Here is an 18,917-nt window from a genome sequence, read left to right on the forward strand (position 1 = left end):
TTGAAAAATTTTCTCTGGGATAATCCAAACCAGCCACAGTTGGAAATATTAGAAGAAAAGATAAGAGCAGGACACATCCTAGAGCACTCTACCCAAACATGAATTTAGCCATAATGATAGCTTCTGAAATTATTATGAAGTATCACACAAATCTGAATAATGAGCTATATCATATTTCAGGCCAGTCAATCTTTTCATAAACATACTAATTCCATGACTGCTGTAGCCACATTTTACATACAACATGATTATACATGGCTGATTGATACTTCTTTATACTGTATATACTAGATTTTTTGCTTACTGTAAGGCATATACACTTAATATTTAGTAATTGCAGGTTTATCACACGAATAAACAAATGTTCTCTAATTAAAAAACAACTTTTATCCTTTAAAAATACTAAATGATGAAATGCAGGTTTTTTTAATGATAGTTCCCTTTAAATGTTCTTGAAATGGGAGTATAGATGTTGAACACTTAAGTGATGGTGATAAATGGTATTTGCTTTTCAGCTACAATCCAGGGTATGTTAGGAACCAATAAAAAATAAAAGATGTAATTTACTTACTAAATTCAAACATGCCTAGTATTTTTCTGTTTCATTTTTTAAATGATTAGGCAAGCTGCAAAATCTCTGCTCTGTTACATAATGTACCCATTTATCACGCCTAAGGGCTTAGTGAGATGAATTATGTAAATTACAATATGAAATTTCATATTTTATAAGTCATTTATGATTGACCATATTTGAGGTAAAATGATTTCTACTGAAAGCCTAGTAATTATTGTTATAGTCTCTTTTGCATTAATTTTAGATTCAAAATTCGAAAGCAGTTGGCTGAATATCTCTTCTACTTAAAAAATATGTCTTAGTAAATGTTTCACAGAATAGACTGTCATTTAGAGGGCTGAATATGACATTTACCCACAAGAGGGTGTTATTGCCATACAATATTGTGTATTTGCCCATATATATATATATATATATATATATATGTGTGTGTGTGTGTGTGTATATATATATATATATATATATATACACTGCTCAAAAAAATAAAGGGAACACTAAAATAACACATCCTAGATCTGAATGAATGAAATATTCTTATTAAATACTTTGTTCTTTACATAGTTGAATGTGCTGACAACAAAATCACACACAAATTATCAATGGAAATCAAATTTATTAACCCATGGAGGTCTGGATTTGGAGTCACCCTCAAAATTAAAGTGGAAAAACACACTACAGGCTGATCCAACTTTGATGTAATGTCCTTAAAACAAGTCAAAATGAGGCTCAGCAGTGTGTGTGGCCTCCATGTGCCTGTATGACCTCCCACAATGCCTGTGCATGCTCCTGATGAGGTGGCGGATGGTCTCCTGAGTAATCTCCTCCCAGACCTGGACTAAAGCATCCGCCAACTCCTGGACAGTCTGTGGTGCAACGTAGCGTTGGTGGATGGAGCGAGACATGATGTCCCAGATGTGCTCAATTGGATTCAGGTCTGGGGAACGGGCGGGCCAGTCCATAGCATCAATGCTTTTGTCTTGCAGGAACTGCTGACACACTCCAGCCACATGAGGTCTAACATTGTCTTGCATTAGGAGGAACCCAGGGCCAACCGCACCAGCATATGGTCTCACAAGGGGTCTTAGGATCTCAACTCATACCTAATGGCAGTCAGGCTACCTCTGGCGAGCACATGGAGGGCTGTGCGGCCCCCCAAAGAAATGCCACCCTACACCATTGCTGACTCACTGCCAAACCGGTCATGCTGGAGGATGTTGCAGGCAGCAGAACGTTCTCCTTGGCGTCTCCAGACTCTGTCATGTCTCACATGTGCTCAGTGAGAACCTGCTTTAATCTGTGAAGAGCACAGGGCGCCAGTGGCGAATTTGCCAATCTTGGTGTTCTCTGGCAAATGCCAAACGTCCTGCATGGTGTTGGGCTGTAAGCACAACCCCCACCTGTGAACGTCGGGCCCTCATACCACCCTCATGGAGTCTGTTTCTGATCGTTTGAGTAGACACATGCACATTTGTGGCTTGCTAGAGGTCAATTTGCAGGGCTCTGGCAGTGCTCCTCCTGTTCCTCCTTGCACAAAGGCAGAGATAGCGGTCCTGCTGCTTGGTTGTTGCCCTCCTACGGCCTCCTCCACATCTCCTGATGTACTGGCCTGTCTCCTGGTAGCGCCTCCATGCTCTGGACACTACGCTGACAGACACAGCAAACCTTCTTGCCACAGTTCGCATTGATGTGCCATCCTGGATGAGCTGCACTACCTGATCCACTTTTGTGGGTTGTAGGGAGGTCATACAGGCATGTGGAGGCCACACACACTACTGAGCCTCATTTTGACTTGTTTTAAGAACATTACATCAAAGTTGGATCAGCCTGTAGTGTGTTTTTCTACTTTAATTTTGAGGGTGACTCCAAATCCAGACCTCCATGGGTTAATAAATTTGATTTTCATTGATATTTTTTGTGTGATTTTGTTGTCAGCACATTCAACTATGTAAAGAACAAAGTATTTAATAAGAATATTTCATTCATTTAGATCTAGGATGTGTTATTTTAGTGTTCCCTTTATTTTTTTGAGCAGTGTATAAATAGGCATATAAAGATGACTAAACACTATAGTTTTTGTTAAGTCTTCTTGGGTGATCTTTAGAATTGTTTTGTTTTTAAAACTAAATTGTGTTAAAGTTATCTTGCCAAATAACTCCTACTTTTAGTACATTTACAAATCCTATCCCAGATGTTTAATGTTTCTAAGTGACAGGAATGTCAGTTATTATTAGTTGTCTGATGTAAATAATTTCAGAAAATTATGCCAAAATGTGCAATGTAAATGAAGTATTTTGAAAATCCCAAATTAAAAATGACTAGTAAATTGGACGCAGCATATGCTGCATCACCCCAGTCTGTCCCCTTCCCTCCCTCTCCCTATTTAGCTATAGTCGTATTTGTTTTTTTTAAATTAGAATATCTTTTGTCAGAAAAAATCCATGCATAAGTAATCTAAACTATATTTCTGCAAAACATGCACGTGCCGATCCTGCTTAAGGATTTATCTAAGATACTTGCATTTAGTTTATTTTACTACCTAGTAGAATTGCACTGCAAGTATATGTTGTTCAACTATTAGGTTTGTTTTTCAGTGCTTTTAATTAAATTTGATTGCCTGCCTCTTCAATAGTTAAGTTAACAGAGTTACAGCACTTTTCAGTTAATGGTTCCCTTGATGGCTGTTCATTATTAACTGCTTTTAAAATGGCTGTTCTCAACACTCATTTTATAAATATTTAAATAATTGTATTTCTTTAACATAAAATACTGAATGTTGAATGTAGGTATTTTGCTGGTAAAGTAATTTATATTATGAGGTAATGTGGAAATGTACGCTTTCAAATGATGACTGCCCATACAAATTGTAACATTATTTCACAGTAACAGTAATCAATGAATTTGCCAGGAACTGTGTGACTTACTGCTTTTACCAGTACATTTCCTTCAGAACTAATTAATCATAGCAATAACATAAACAACTGGAAAAAAAACAACAAGTAATTGAATTGAGCAATAAAATTCTAAGTAGAAACATTACTCAAATAACTTGTCATCTACAGTATATACAATTAGATTATGCTACAGAACAAGGTAAGCTGAAAAGGCAAAAAATTTCAGCACAAAATTGGTGTCCTATTTATGGAAACTGTAATAATGTTAAAGAAATAACAGGCACATGGATTTTTATAGCAGCTAAATATAGCATAATTAATTAGGTTCAGTGGACAATTTTATAAAGTTTTAATATTCACTTCAATCAGTAATACTTACAGAAAACAACTTGACAGCTTTTGTATGCCACTAATACTGTACCAATATCAAATATCCCACAAAATGTACACACTACTGTACATAAACTGTATTATCTATAGTGTTTCTATACTAATATTACATGTTTCTGCAGTGTTAATTTCATTACACTAAGGGGGAATTTAATTGTGGGCAAAAGGGCGAATTGCCGTTGCGATGGCATGTAAAGACTGGCAACAATAGCTCTTCTCACACCCTTTTTTCATCTGATTCACACCCAGATTTGCTCAAAAGTGCTCACTACCCCAATAGGTAGTGAACAATTTTCAGCAAAATCCCTCTGCCATAAAGCATGGCAGCTGACGTTCATAGTAGGCCGGACGAATCCATTCGCTATCAAATAAATCCCCCCTAAGTCTGATATTTCTGGCAGATCCATCATTATGTATGGCCCTACAGACGAAAACATGGTGTAATCACATAGTCCCTACATAGGAATTATGTTGGACATACAGTATATTTAACTTGTACAATATGTAACAAACTACAGATCAGAATCATTACTGCAAATGTAGACTCAGTGGCACAGGTTTCCTTCTGATACTCTAAAGCAGGGAAAAAACATAATATAACATTTTAACGGATGGGGTGGCTGTGTTTAATGGGTCTCCACTTGGGCACACCCAAATTGAAAGTGGGGTCATCTTTTCAGTGATGTCTTCTGGAAGATGGTATGTGTACAGAAGATAGAATAGACTCTGGCATAGTGCAAGAGTCTTTGCTATTTCCTGTGTTGGTGCCATCTTTACAATGAGACACCCCTTGAGCCCATTTGCACTGCACACCCTGCACCTCTTATAGATATGCCACTGGGCCAGTGACAAGCTGTTACTGTGCCCACTGTGCCAATAGCAGCTGTATTTTCTGCCTGCCCATTGTTCTGTGCTGTCTGGCTTCAGTGCTCATTTCTCTACCCACTATTGCAACTTCCATCTATTATCCTTGTCTGTACCCTTCCTCATACATTGTACTCTAAAGGTGTGTACACACGGTGAGATAAATCTGTAAGATTTTGACTACAGTATATAGTTAAAATCTTATGAAAAGTTAGTGCATATCTCAAGGTGTTAGGCAGCTTGCGATACAGATTCGATCCCGATGCTCACTCCCGTGGGGTCAGTATTGCAAGGCTAGATAGACTGTGCAGGCATGTAAATCTTGACTATCTAGTATACTATCTGGTACAAAGTATAGTCAAAATTGGCACTTAGTCAAAATCATACATAGACAAAATCTCAAGCACAGATAGTCAAAAGCTGTACTATCTGTGCTATCTGGGCTCTGGGGAGTTCAAGGGAAATCTCATAGTCAAAATCGAACATAGCAGGTATCTCACCGTGTGCACACACCTTTACTGCTACTGCCAATCACACATATTCCTTGATCTTTATTTTTTGTAGTGTTCTAAGTTTCACAATATAGGAATACACATACAGTATGGTGAAATTATGCCTATAGCACAGTATTACTTACCAGGACACAAGGCGGATACATGCGGTTTGTGCAGGTGCCAACATGCTATCAGGTTGATGATTCTAGATTATTTTTCGGGCTTGAATTAGGATGATGTGTATGTATGACAAATTATATTTTATCTTCACCTGAAATAAAATGAATATTATTAATAACAATGGAAAACTATTGTTCAAGTTATCAAATAAACAATTAAACAATACAGTGCTTACAATTATCAACATTTTTTAAATTACACTAGTCAACGACGTTTCAGCAAGATGGATTAATTCTACATTTTTTTGTATACATTTTATGTGGTGATTCAGACTTAATAGGATCAAAGTTGCTCCAATGGAATTTGCTTGCTAAAGACACAAAGATAAAGTATCTGTGTTTAGGAAACAACATGAAAACTTTGCATGTTACTATGAAATGCAATGTTCCCTTTGTGTCTGCAAATATGTCAATGGATTGATGGATGAACTATAGTTTCTGCATAACCCTGAAGAAAATACATTATCAGTTTTCCTAAACGGAGTTTAAAAGCTAAGCAGTTGGTACCAGTGGCTCATTCAATCGCTATGAAAGAAACTTATGATGCCATGTCAATCTTCTTAAATACCAACAACTATAATATATTTGCTGGTAAATCTGTGCTGATTTGAAAGCTATTGCTTTTTGTTGCTTATTCTACTAGATAGTATTACTTAGTTGTGTTGCTTTCTGTGCTTATAGGGATAGTCAAATAAGACAGCAGCATTACATTGTGAAGGACTGACCAAACAGAGAGTAGTTTGTCCCTGGAAAGCACAATGGGCCTTATTCAGATCTGATTGCAGCAGCAAATTTGTTAGCTAATGGGCAAAACCATGTACACTGCAGGGGGGGGGGGGGATATAACATGTGCAGAGAGATTAGATTTGGGTGGGTTGTTTTGTTTCTGTGCAGGGTAAATACTGGCTGCTTTATTTTTACACTGCAATTTAGATTTCAGTTTGAACACACTACACCCAAATCTAATTCTCTCTGCACTTGTTAAATGTTAGACAGGTTTACTTTTACACTGCAATTTAGACTTCAGTTTCGATAAACTCCACCCAAATCTAATCTCTCTGCACATGTTACATCTCACCCACCTATGGTGCAACATGGTTTTGCCCAGTTGTTTATCTCATTAAAATGCCTAAATGGGTAACATTAATTTTCAGTGAGTAGTTTCTGTAATGAATGTTATAATGGTAAAGGGGGTATGTGTATTAGATTGTATGCTGGCAAGGGAGATATGTGCACTGGGTGTTATAATGTAGTGGAACCACTGTACTATGGCACAATCAGAACTGGGGGAACAGTAATGTACATAATACCAATTTAAGGGCACTGTAATGTTACATAATCTGAATTTGGGGCACTGTAATGTGGATAATGTGAAGTGGGGGCACAAAAATGAGGCATACTGTAATTTGAGCTGGAAACACTATAATGTAACATAATATGAACTGAAGAAAATGTAGCATTATGTGATCTGGGGGCATAATGTATACTGGCATCACTACAATGTGACATATTATGAAATGGGGGAAGTGCAGTGTGGCACTGTGAGATAATAATCTATGGTTCAGAAAATGAACTAGGGCACTACTCTAGGACATATAATTGACTAGGGCACAATGGTGGGGCATAAAATGAACAACCACTGTGGAGAGAGGTCCTATCTAGATGCATTGGGGGTGAGGCCCACAGACTAGGTCACTGCAGTAGTATATACCTCATAATAATTACAAATTTAAATCCAGTTCATACAGTATCATTTCACACATATGATCTGCCTGCAGAACCAGATCTGCCAACTCATCCCTGTTGCGGTACAGACAAAGAGATATAAAATCGAGACATGCTAGCAAAACATTATTTTAATCTACTTACATTATATCCTTTCTGACCTTCCTTACTCCCTAATTGCCCCTCTTCAATCTATCCTTAACTGTGCTGCCTACTTAATTTTCTTTAATTGCTCTACATATGCTGCTCCCATCTACCAGTCACTCCACTGGCTCACAATCTTGCTCACAATCAAATTCCAACTTCTTTCTCTTTCATATACAAAGCTCTCAACCCCATCATACTCTGTCATGCTGTCTTCGCTCTGCTAATGACTGCTGCCTAACTGTACCTCATCTCTGATCATCACTTCCCATTCAGGAGTTTTCCATGGCTGCTCCCATAATCTGGAAAGCTCTTCCATGCTCAGTTAGCCTCTAATATTGCCTCCCAGGCTTTAAATGTTTCCTTAAAGCTAACATTTTCATTCTATCTTACCATCCATCTGGCTTGCTCTGCAGTTTCTGCCCACTTCTCTCTCTATTGTGTCGACCCATGTCCCCTATAGGTGGCAAGCTTGTGAGAGCATGGCCCTCTCCCTTTTGTTTTCCCCTCATAAATATGCTAATTGTACACTGTATGTATTTATGTGAAGCTATTAACATGTTTGTATTAGTCTGAGCTCACGTACAGACTAATACAAATATTTGCAGTTGATTTTCCATTGCTTGAAGCTATGGAAATCTTATGGTAACGTATAAATGAATACTACTACTACTACTACGTCTACTACTACTACTACTACTACTACTAATAATAATAATAATAACATTAATAAAAGTAATAAAAATAATAAAGTTATTGGTTAAAGGATGTTTTCTGTAGCAATGTTATATCTAGTTATCAAGTATAACATAATAACAATAATAATGTGACTCAAAAAAACAAAGTGTGGAAGCAAAAACTAATTTGCCTTCAATTTTGAACAGTTTGTAATTGAAGCAACAATGTAAATGAAGCATAAACTGTTCATGCATATATGCTGACTCATTATCATTGTAACAATTCACATGGCAGAATGAATAATGATTACAAAACAAAATAAAGGCAGTCTTTTTAAGCCACGCATTCCGTCTTATTTATTAGCAGTCTCTCTATAATTGCTTTAAAAGGACACTTATGAATCTCCAAGTAAAATATCACATTTACTCATTGATGCATTTCATTAGAAAAAAAAGTGATTAATACTTTCATCAGGGCTCATGTGATATTATAAAATTAATTTTGATTTAAAATTTATATGAAGGGTAAATATGCAGTATGTAGACAATTAGATAAGAGCACTGAAGTGCACTGAACATCATTTACAGAAAAGCAATGAACTAGAAGCAGTTTATATTGGATAAATAGATAACGTTCGTTACCCAAATAAAATCATGGTGATAGTATTATCCTACCACAGAATACCAGTTTTTAGTTTTAAATCAACTGTAACATGCAATTGCCCTTTTTACTTGTGATCTTTTAAAAACACACGGCAGGCAAGTATGAATTGATCCTAGACACAAAGAACTGCAAATACATGGGTAAATCTTCTAAATGCACAGATAAATATCAGAGGGTATATTTACTGAAGATCAATTTTTTACATTTTAGAAATTAATAAAAAATAATCTGTTAGTAAATGTGGGTTTTAGCCCGACACACATCATCAGTTTGAAATCAATAAAAATCAATGAAAGTTGACCCTTAGTAAATATATTCATTACAAATTGAGTATGAAATTCTTATTGTATAAAACGTACATTTTGAAAATGTTATTAAATTACAGTTGACTGTAATTAGAATGTTACTTCCTTAAAAAATGTATGCAAATAATGCATCTCTGGACTGAAACACATTTATTGTCTTACAAACAGTATATTCTTTCCTATAAACATTATCTAAGGTAATGCAAAACTATGGACAAATATACATGGATGATAAATAAAAGGTGTGAAATAGGCCACCTGCACACATATCACTTGTGGCTGTCATGGCTAAAAGGGGCAATTTATTTGTGTTGCAGAAAGGGATGATTATAGACTTATGGGCCAAAGGTGGCAGTATTTCTGAAACAGTGTAGTTTGTGAACTATTCATGTGCTGCTGTGGTGAAGGTGTATCATGACTGGACAAATGGCACTATTGTGAATAACCAACATGGAAACTGGGGGGCACCACATACCATTGATGCGAGAAGTGAACTTCGGCTACGAAGGTGTGCAACGGCCAACTTACACACTACAGTGGAGCAGCTCATTGTCAAATTGAACTGAGGGTTACTATATATGTGTATAAAACTACAGTTCAGCAAACCCTTCTGTGTATGTGGATCTGAAGCAAACAGATGATCACTGCACCTAACTGGTGGTCACAATAATGTGTATTTTGTAATATTAAGTTGCAATTTTCAATGCATGCCTTTATATGGGCCAAGATTAAGGCATCTGCAACCGAGCAGTAGAGAGCCTGGCTGGGACCAGGTACTTTTCAGCAGGTGTGGCCATGCACCCTTTTAAGAAAATTCTGAAAAAATGTTTTAAGTGCCTCCCAGGCCACACTACAGCCCAGCACACAGCAGCGTGTGCTGGGCTGAGGAGATGAACTGCAGCTGCTGCTCCCAGGTATCAATGATTCTCTGCACCACTGTCTTAAACATGTTCTGGTGATAGAAGATGATCGGATACAGGCTATTCTGGATTATAATGGACACATATAAATACACCAAATGATGGTCTCAAATGCAAAAATTGGATTAATTTCTGTTGAATATTCAGCTTTGTTGCATTATATTTTTTAAATGTTGTTTATCAGGGTCCACAAAGCTTTGTGCCCCCCTCAATATTAAAAGTCTGTTCTATTTTATATCTGCAGAGCTAATAGTAAACTGGCCTAGACTATACATTTAATAGACGACCAATGTACAGGACAGTGTGCTCTACTCCAGCTGACCAACCGTGAACAAATATTCCACAAAGGGGTTGATTGCCGATGCTATATGGGATATCAACAATCCTGATTCCATCTATTGGACCTCAGAGCTGGTAACTGCCTTTTTAAAAAAGCTGGATATTTATATTTGAGCTATAACTATTGAACTATCCATTCACTAACTGCTTAGTCTAGGCCTAAACCATCAAGCCATCAGAAATTCATAGCTGGACTCCAATTTACATGCTACAATCTCAATAATTGAAATGGAGGGCACAGTATTGGACTTTCTTACCTTATCCCTGTCAAGAACCTTATCACCTTCCAGTCTTTATCACTGCCAACTCCATTCTCTTCCTGCCCACTCCTCAACTCCCCTTCTCACTCTCTGCTCTTGACTTTGCAACTTACTTCACATCCAGAGTTGACTCAATATGTCAAGACATCATATCCCACCATTGGAACATGGTGGGGAAAATTGGATACCATGTACAGTATTCCATATTGTATTTTGTGATATGGTGAACTTATGGCCATGAGCAACACATTCTGGTTCCTGGATATTACACAGAGACAATAGCTGTTAATGAAAGCCCAGTTTCTGTGCATATATATTTGCAATGCACACAATTTAACACAATTTCAATGAAGGTTCTATATAGTGTAAAGTTATGTCCTGTTGTACAATCAAGCAAATATTTAATAAAACATAAAATAAGCATCTTAACTTTTATACTAAGAAAATGTTAATTAAAGGTCATGTAAAAATGTACAGGTAAACCACCAATAATCCGGCACTCTCGGTTCCAGCACTGTGCCAGGTTATTGGTGGCATTGCTCACAGTGGTGTCGGCAGCATCCTGTCCTCCCCCACAGCCTAATACTATCAAGCATGTCTCCCATAGCCTAACTCTGGCCACACAGCCAGACTCCTTGCCCACAGTGCGACTCCCTGCCCACAGCCTGACTCCCTGACGCAGCCCAACTGCCGGCTCACAGCCAAACTCCCCCACCCTCAGCCTAACTAAGCCTCTTGCTGCCTATCTAAGTGCTTCCCACATCCTAGCTAGATCCTCCTGGCTCCTAACTCAAACTAGCAGCCTAACTTCCCCCGACACCTGATGTGTCTGGATTAAAAGAGGTGATGGACCATCAGGTCCTGGATAATTGGTAGTGTACCTGTACATGGATAGACAGCATCTCGTTGGTATTTTGAGTTAATGTAGTCACACTCAAGGACTGTAAGCAGAGCTATACCATCCAATAGTAACTGGTTCATAAGGAAATTCTATGTGCATTGTCCACAGTTTCAAAGAGCAAAACATGGCCTACTGTAGTGGCATTGATCTAATTTATGCTCTCCTTACATTAAACTTTTTACTTGTTCCCGGTGGGAATACTGTATATTATTTTATATATTAATTAATATTAATATACAAACAGCGAAGAAACACCACAACAGTTGCCCGATACAATATTTATTATACTCAACTTCAATTCAGCAACCAAACAGTTAGTGATCACATCCACGGGGCCTCCGCTGTCATTTCGACACCTGTGTGCTTAGGGAGAGGTCAGCTGAATGCAGTCAAATCATCATCTGGTTATCAGTTCCAGGGTGAGACCAATGAACTGCCCTGTTCAGTAAGCTTATATACTGTACACAGTTCTAGGTGTTGGCTCCCCAAACACTCACACCATGGGCGGGATGTAATGAAGTCCGATGTTTTTTGAAAGGGGCAATCATGTACAAGGCAAAATGATGCTTTGTAAATAATTGCCCCTTTAAAAAAACATTCGAGTTCGGCCAGCATCCCGCATGGCCACTGAACTCAGACATTATTACATCCAGTCCCATATAACGTAAAAACATACACTGCTACAGTACAGATTAGCACTATCTAAAAATGATGTAACCACTGTAAGCACAAGTAATATCTTAATATGTATATGGCCTTAAAAGGATATAACCATAGTAAAAAGCATACCATGTTTAGCAGTTTTTGTTCAAGCTATTATTCAGAATCTACTGTAATATATTTATCATCTTGTGGGATTTTTTTTCTATGTGTTCGTATTAATGGTTTTTGTGACTCACACTTTATTTTCACTAATTTCTATGTTATGGACTCCCTTTAAAGTTTGGAACAAATGAGGATAAAGGGTACACATTTATACTTGGATAAACCATATTGCAAAGGAAGTGGAGCCAACTTAATTACAATTCCTTAGAATGTAAACTCTCGCGAGTAGGGCCCTCTTCCCTCATGTGCTTATCCTTTTCTTACTTTAATAATCCTCAACTGCCCAAATCACGCAGTTTTTTGGCCACCTGGAACTTTTACTGGTGTAGTTATGCTTAGTTACCCTGTACTTATCCTATATTGTCTTCAACTGTAAGTCACTGTTTTCCAGTTTTGATTATGTGCATATGTACTCTGTAATTGGGCGCTGCGGAACCCTTGTGGCGCCATATAAATAAAGGATAATAATAATAATAATAATAATAATAATAATTCAATTACAATTAAATCCATTCAATTATATTGCTTGATTTTTGAAATTGATATAGCACACACGTTCATCTAAGATGCATATCAAGTGGTTTTTTAGTTTAATTAGACTATAACATTACGGATGGTGTAATGGTTAGCAATACTGCCCCACTGAGGTCATAGGTCCGATTCCCACCATGGCACTAACTGTGTGAAGTTTGTATATTCTCCCCGTGCTTGCGTGGGTTTTCTCCGGGTACTCTGGTTTTAGCCCACAATCAAAAAATATACTGGTGGGTTAATTGACTCCCCATGAAAAAAATTAACTCTAGCATGAATGTGTGTGAATGTACATGTGATAGGGAATATAGAGTGTAAGCTCCACTGGGGCAGGAACTGATGTGAATGGTCAAGTATTCTCTGTAAAGCACTGCGGAATATGTGTGCGTTATATAAATAACTGGCAATAACAATACATTTTATATATATATATATATATATATATATATATATACAGTATATACTACTTATAACAAATCACTTATTTTGCTATTTTAACAGAATAATAGATGTAGTTTGCATGACTATATATGAGTGTTTTATTGTATTTTTACCAAGCACAAAGTGAAAATGATTACATTACATCAGCTATTTTATTTCAGAAAAATAATACAATATATGGATGCAATACTAGGTCAAGCACATTCATTTAAATTCAACAGTGTGTTGGATTTATTAACAAAGGGCTGTTACTTTGTTCATGCAACCTTTTTATTTTTGGATGCTTTGCACTCCTTTTCATCTTCTGTGCTTTATTATGGAAATTTCAGCACAAGTACAATAAGTAGAAAGGAAACAAAGCACGGAATTGCACAAAAGAAGACGGGAACCCATGTGACCGTTCATAGTGTAGAACTGTTATAATATTCTTCATTTGCGTGTTTGGTTTGCTTTGAGAGTAGGTGTTAATGGGGCTGTAGGGAAATATACAAGGACGCAAAGAACAATACTCACTCGATGAACAAAGCCTACTTGAACACAGAAATTTAATATTGTAGGTTAAAATCTACTCATTAATCACCCAGCACAGATATATGCTGAGATAGTATGCTTCTTTTTCCTATCTGATTAGCTGGAGAGTCATGATTGCACTTTCACACTGCTAACATTATCCCAAAGAGACATTCCAAGCATTCAAATAGATAATTAGTATGAAAGTCCAAGATTAAATAAATACATTATGGTATCAAGTTATTTGCCCATGATGCATGTGCATGTACCAATGGTAAGGAAACTAGATTGTAAGCATTACAGGGACAAGGACTAATTTGCCTGCATAAAGTTATCTGATTGTAAAGCATTGACAATATATTTATAATGAGAGCGATATATCTATATAATCAGAGGCATTTCTATAATGGGTACCATGTACCCACACCACACACACTGCACCCTTGTTGTTTTATACTTAGCTTTCCGGAGTCCCACAAAAAATCAGCAGCAGTCGCGGCAAATAAAAAAATCACTTTTAAAATGGACACTGCGCATGCACAGTAGGAAATTTGTCTCCGGATCATGTTTATGGAGACCTGCACATGCGCAGTAGACTCTGGCATAATGCCTATGGTACTGTGGAGAGGAGGGGGAATACCTGGAATCTGCACACAGGCCCCATCCTCTCTTAAGATGCCCCTGTGTATAATATATAACATATGCAAAATGTAATAATAATAATAATAGTTATTGGTTTAAGGAAGCATGCTATAGCAATGCTATATATGTTACATTGGGGATCCGGTATGATATAATGGCAGATGGGATGCTGGCTGTCATTATACTGACTGACATATCCCAACTGCGATGCAGTGAGTCCCCCCGCGGACTCACGGCACTCGCCACGCATCAGGTCCGGTAGGACCCACTAACCCAGTAGGAGTACTGGGTGGGTGATGGGTGGGTGTTGGGCTTTCATCTGTCGGAAACATGCCAGCTGTCGAGATTCCGATGTCAGTCTGCTGAATGCCGGGACTCCGACAGCTGGCATTTTAACTGCATCCCTATATAAGGATTCAATACAATAAAGTACAATACAATAAGTATGCAAAAGAAATGGCACTGCAGTTATTTAATATTCACATGAATTAAGTAGTGCAGTTTTATGTTATGCCATCATTGTAATTATGATGAAACAGAATTTGTTTTTAAAATTACTAGTTTGTCTTTTGAAAATTATTATTAATTGACATTACAACAGTTACTTTTACTAGCTGGATAGAAAGCATGATTTATTTATTCTGTAATACTTTCAATAACGAACCTTAGTTCTTAATTAAAGAAAAAAGTAATGACAATATTAGTTTCCAAATTTGCTAGAGTCATCTCCTTTGCTTGACACTGCAAACTTCAAATTATATTTAAATTATTTTGTTAAATATAAAACAATTGATTTGTGTAATAGTATGAATAATTACAGTATGCTGAACATGGGTAATTCACACGTGACAATATTGTAAGATTAATTGAGACATTAAATCAGCATCATCATTTCATGAAGGGTTTTTCTGCAGCTAGATATCCTAAATTATTAGTTTGAAGACCAGATGCATAAGGTGTCCATTTTTAGTAGAGATTAGCAGGTTTGGTTCTCAGAAAACAGAGTTCACCTAAATTTTGCACATTCGAGTACTTACGAGCCCGGGGCTCGGGTTTTTCAGCCTTGCTCTCTTTCCAAAATGAGGCAACACATAATTTTCCTTGCATTTTGGATTTGATGTAAGTCCTTCTCACAGTGACTATGATACCATTTCATGCTGGAGATCTGATGAACATGGTGCGGGGAGGCAGGGCTCTAAGTGAAAGCAAGCTTTTCAGTTAGTTAGCAGCAGCTAAACTACTGAACAATCTCACGCAGTGTCCCTTAAAGTCTGTAAAGTGTAAGGGTGCAAGGGAACTTTGTTTGTGGACTCAGGGAGGGAGCATTGTATGTTCAAGCCAAGGTTGTGCCACACTGTAAAAAAATACCATTAGGATTGGAGGCTGGAACACATTTTATGACTGTCACTCTGCACTGGGTATACATGAAAAAATTTGATTTGGACAGTAATCTATTGTTGGTTGTCACTGGTTAATGCCACTTGTTTAAAAGTGAATAAAAAATATTTTAAACATGTGTGTGTTTAGTCAACATCAGGCAGGCAGTGATATAGTGTTTATAATGGTCAGCAGATCAAGGGCCCCCACCTTGATCTGCTGACCTGTGTTGTTAGAAAAAAATGTTTTATTTTTTTATTTTTAGTGTGTGTGTTTAGAGAACATTAGGCAGGCAGTGATACAGTACTGTGAGTCTACGTGGATCACAATCAGTGAAGAGCAGTAGCAGCAGCAGCCAAGAACTAGTGCTGTGGCTTCTGCCAGTCATGATGACCATGATATTTGTACAGTACTTCAACATCTACTAAAGCTTGTGCTCAAGGGCATAAAGGGTTTAAGAGAGACACCTGAAATCAAAACAATATTTCACAATACAGGGAAAGTTTACTGCAAAAAACAACAACAACACATTTTCAACATAACATTCACCACATGCAGTGGCAAAGAAAAGCTCAGGACTTTATATGCGATTGGTGGTTCTGGAACTGTTGTCAGTCAGGCATCTTCTTCTGTAATCTCATATGATGAACAACATCTTCTCACTCAGGGGTATATTTACTGATGTGTGGGTTTATAGAAATGGAGATGTTGACCATAGCAACCAATCATTATCTACTTATCATTAATATAACACCTTCTAGAAAACAATAGTTAGAATCAGATTGATTGCTATGGGCAACATCTCCACTTTTATAAAAGCACATGTTAGTAAATATACCTCTCAGAGTCTAGAAGAGCCGTCAAATGTAAAACAGGCAAATCAGTGCAGAACAAAAACACTAAACTGAAGGACAAACTATGTGTTCTGAAATGTCGCAAATCCCTGAGGAGCGTCTTGGGGCATCCATGTTAGCTACGTATGAGTCTGACATTTCTGATCCTGTATTCATAGAGTGTTAGGTTCCTGGTGCTCAGAACAAGGGAGATGTTATGAAGTGAGTCCAGAGCACCAGGACGTAACGCTGGGAAAGGGGAATGGAAAGGGAATAGCCCCTGGCGCCCTATCTCCGTTGTCTCGCCCGTGCTGTCAGTACACCTTTGCGAGACTATGGTTGCTTGAGCCCATGGCAGCCGTGTTTGAAGGGCGGATTACGTCTGCCCAACTTCGATGCCCCCTCAGGTCTTAATGAGAGACAAAGAGTGTACCGAGACAGGGTGATAACAAGGGGCCCTCTTACTGAAACAACCAAAGCCAGGGGCTACTAACTAGCCTAAAACTAAATGTATGTGCGGCTTGCCGCCAAAGGAAGAGAACAACAAAGGAAATGCTGACCACACGCCGACACAATACTTTTGTGTCCCGGCGGTGACAGCATAAGCAGAACCCTCTGCAAAACACCAGTGACATAAATAATAACGGAATACAGCGGCCTAGGCCGACGGACGCGGCAGAGCCGCTACTTACGGAACCGGTACGAATACTGGCAAACGGACAGGAACTCCAAATGCTGCTGACACAGACTCTCAGAACTGGAGGACCGGCAGAATCCCAAACGACAGACCGGTGGACACCAAGAAGCCAGAAACTTGACCAGGCACAGGCAAAGCCACTGGACCTCAGGACAGGAACGCCTCACGGCAGGACACGGGATCAGACACAGGAATCGACACAGGGACTGACACAGGAATCGACACAGGAAGCAGTTCGACTGACACTGCTACACAGGAGCTCAGGAACTAGCAGGAACCAAGCTCAGAACTCAAGCAGACTGGAAACCTAGAAATATCACCAGCGTCTGTGAATAGCACTGAGCCAGCATATAACAGAGAGGCCTAATTAATAATCTCATGCAGCTGCCCTGTTGCATGACTCCAAACTGACAAGATGCAATTAGCTGCCAGGTGAGGCTGAACACATGGGAACAAGCTGCAATTACACAGACTCACCAGCGGCAGCAACCAAGAGTACTCTTAAACAGAGCAACAGGAAATCCTGGCCTGCGAAACAACTTATAAACATAAAATACCTAACTGACATGCAAAACAGGAATGAGCCACAGCCGTGGCTCATAACAGTACCCCCCCTTGAGGAGGGGTCAAAGGACCCCAAAATACAGACTATCCAAAACAAGGGATACAAAAAAAAACCTGACACACTGGTCTAACAGACACGAAAACAGAAACAAGCTGCAACCACAGCTTGTAACAGTGCCCTCCCCCTGACGGTGGCCACTGGACACAAGATAAGGAAAAAAAAATCTTTTTTTTTTTTTTTTTTATATCAAGGCAAGAGTCAAAAATTATTTCTTTTTCTTCTTCTTTTTACAAAGCTCTTTAGGTCTGACCAAGGTAATTCCCCAAACATTGTCTGAACTGATGGTACCACCCAGCAAGGCTGCGTTCAAATCAGAGACAGGTTTCTTACCCTTGGGAGCTGAACTTTCTGGCAAAGTACTATTATTAGAAGAAGAAGAAGTCAGAAAAGCACATCCTGTAGTCAAAACAACGGGCTGGGACTCTTGTGCCGAGTTTACAGTATTTGGTGGACTCTCAGCAGACAAGACGGGTGACTTAGAGGAACCTGAACCAATTTCTTTGGAACCATATCTTTTAATAATTGCATCACTGAATGCTGGGGGATCCTGAAGAATGGGATCTTCAGCTTTCATTAGGCTGATCGCCCACTCAAAAGGCTCTCCTCTAAAAGAATAAATCAGATAAAGCACAAGGTTCTCTGAAGTGATGCCCAGAAATGGTCTAGACAACATAATAATGTAATAGTGTTTGTAAAGTGCCAGAAATTGGGCTAAGTCCCCATCAAAGATTATGGATGTTGAGATATCAGAGTCAGGATCTGTTTCCTTCCCATCTGACTGACTGGAGTGCTTTGCTAGGACCTGGTCACTATTAACCTTATTCGAGGCTGAGACTCTCTGAACCCCACCCGGGGCAGTGACTTTCTGAACCCCACCCGGGGCAATGACTTTCTGAACCCCACTCGGGGCAGTGACTTTCTGAACCCCACCCGGGGCAGTGGCCTCCGGGAACCCCGCTGGGGCAGTGGCCTCCGGGAACCCCGCTGGGGCAGTGGCCTCCGGGAACCCCGCTGGGGTCAGCACCTCGGATTCTTTTACTGGGACCGAGCCGTCGGCCTCCCCCACTGGGACCGAGCCATCGGCCTCCCTCTCTGAGTCGATAATTATC

At 38.8% G+C, this 18,917-nt stretch overlaps 1 protein-coding gene across 33 annotated transcripts in view; it reads right to left on the reverse strand.

Annotated features, from left to right (window-relative positions):
* PTPRD (protein tyrosine phosphatase receptor type D) overlaps positions 1-18,917 on the reverse strand; it is a 2,362,472-nt gene that overhangs the window by 1,505,054 nt on the left and 838,501 nt on the right. For all 33 annotated transcript variants that reach the window (XM_063914017.1, XM_063914015.1, XM_063914014.1 and 30 more), the window contains exon 5: positions 5,357-5,484. The gene's annotated coding sequence lies outside the window, so the exon portion shown is untranslated. The remainder of the gene's footprint in view (positions 1-5,356; positions 5,485-18,917) is intronic.

Source organism: Pseudophryne corroboree, chromosome 1 (assembly GCF_028390025.1).
Source record: "Pseudophryne corroboree isolate aPseCor3 chromosome 1, aPseCor3.hap2, whole genome shotgun sequence".
In the NCBI taxonomy this organism is placed as follows: Eukaryota; Metazoa; Chordata; class Amphibia; order Anura; family Myobatrachidae; genus Pseudophryne; species Pseudophryne corroboree.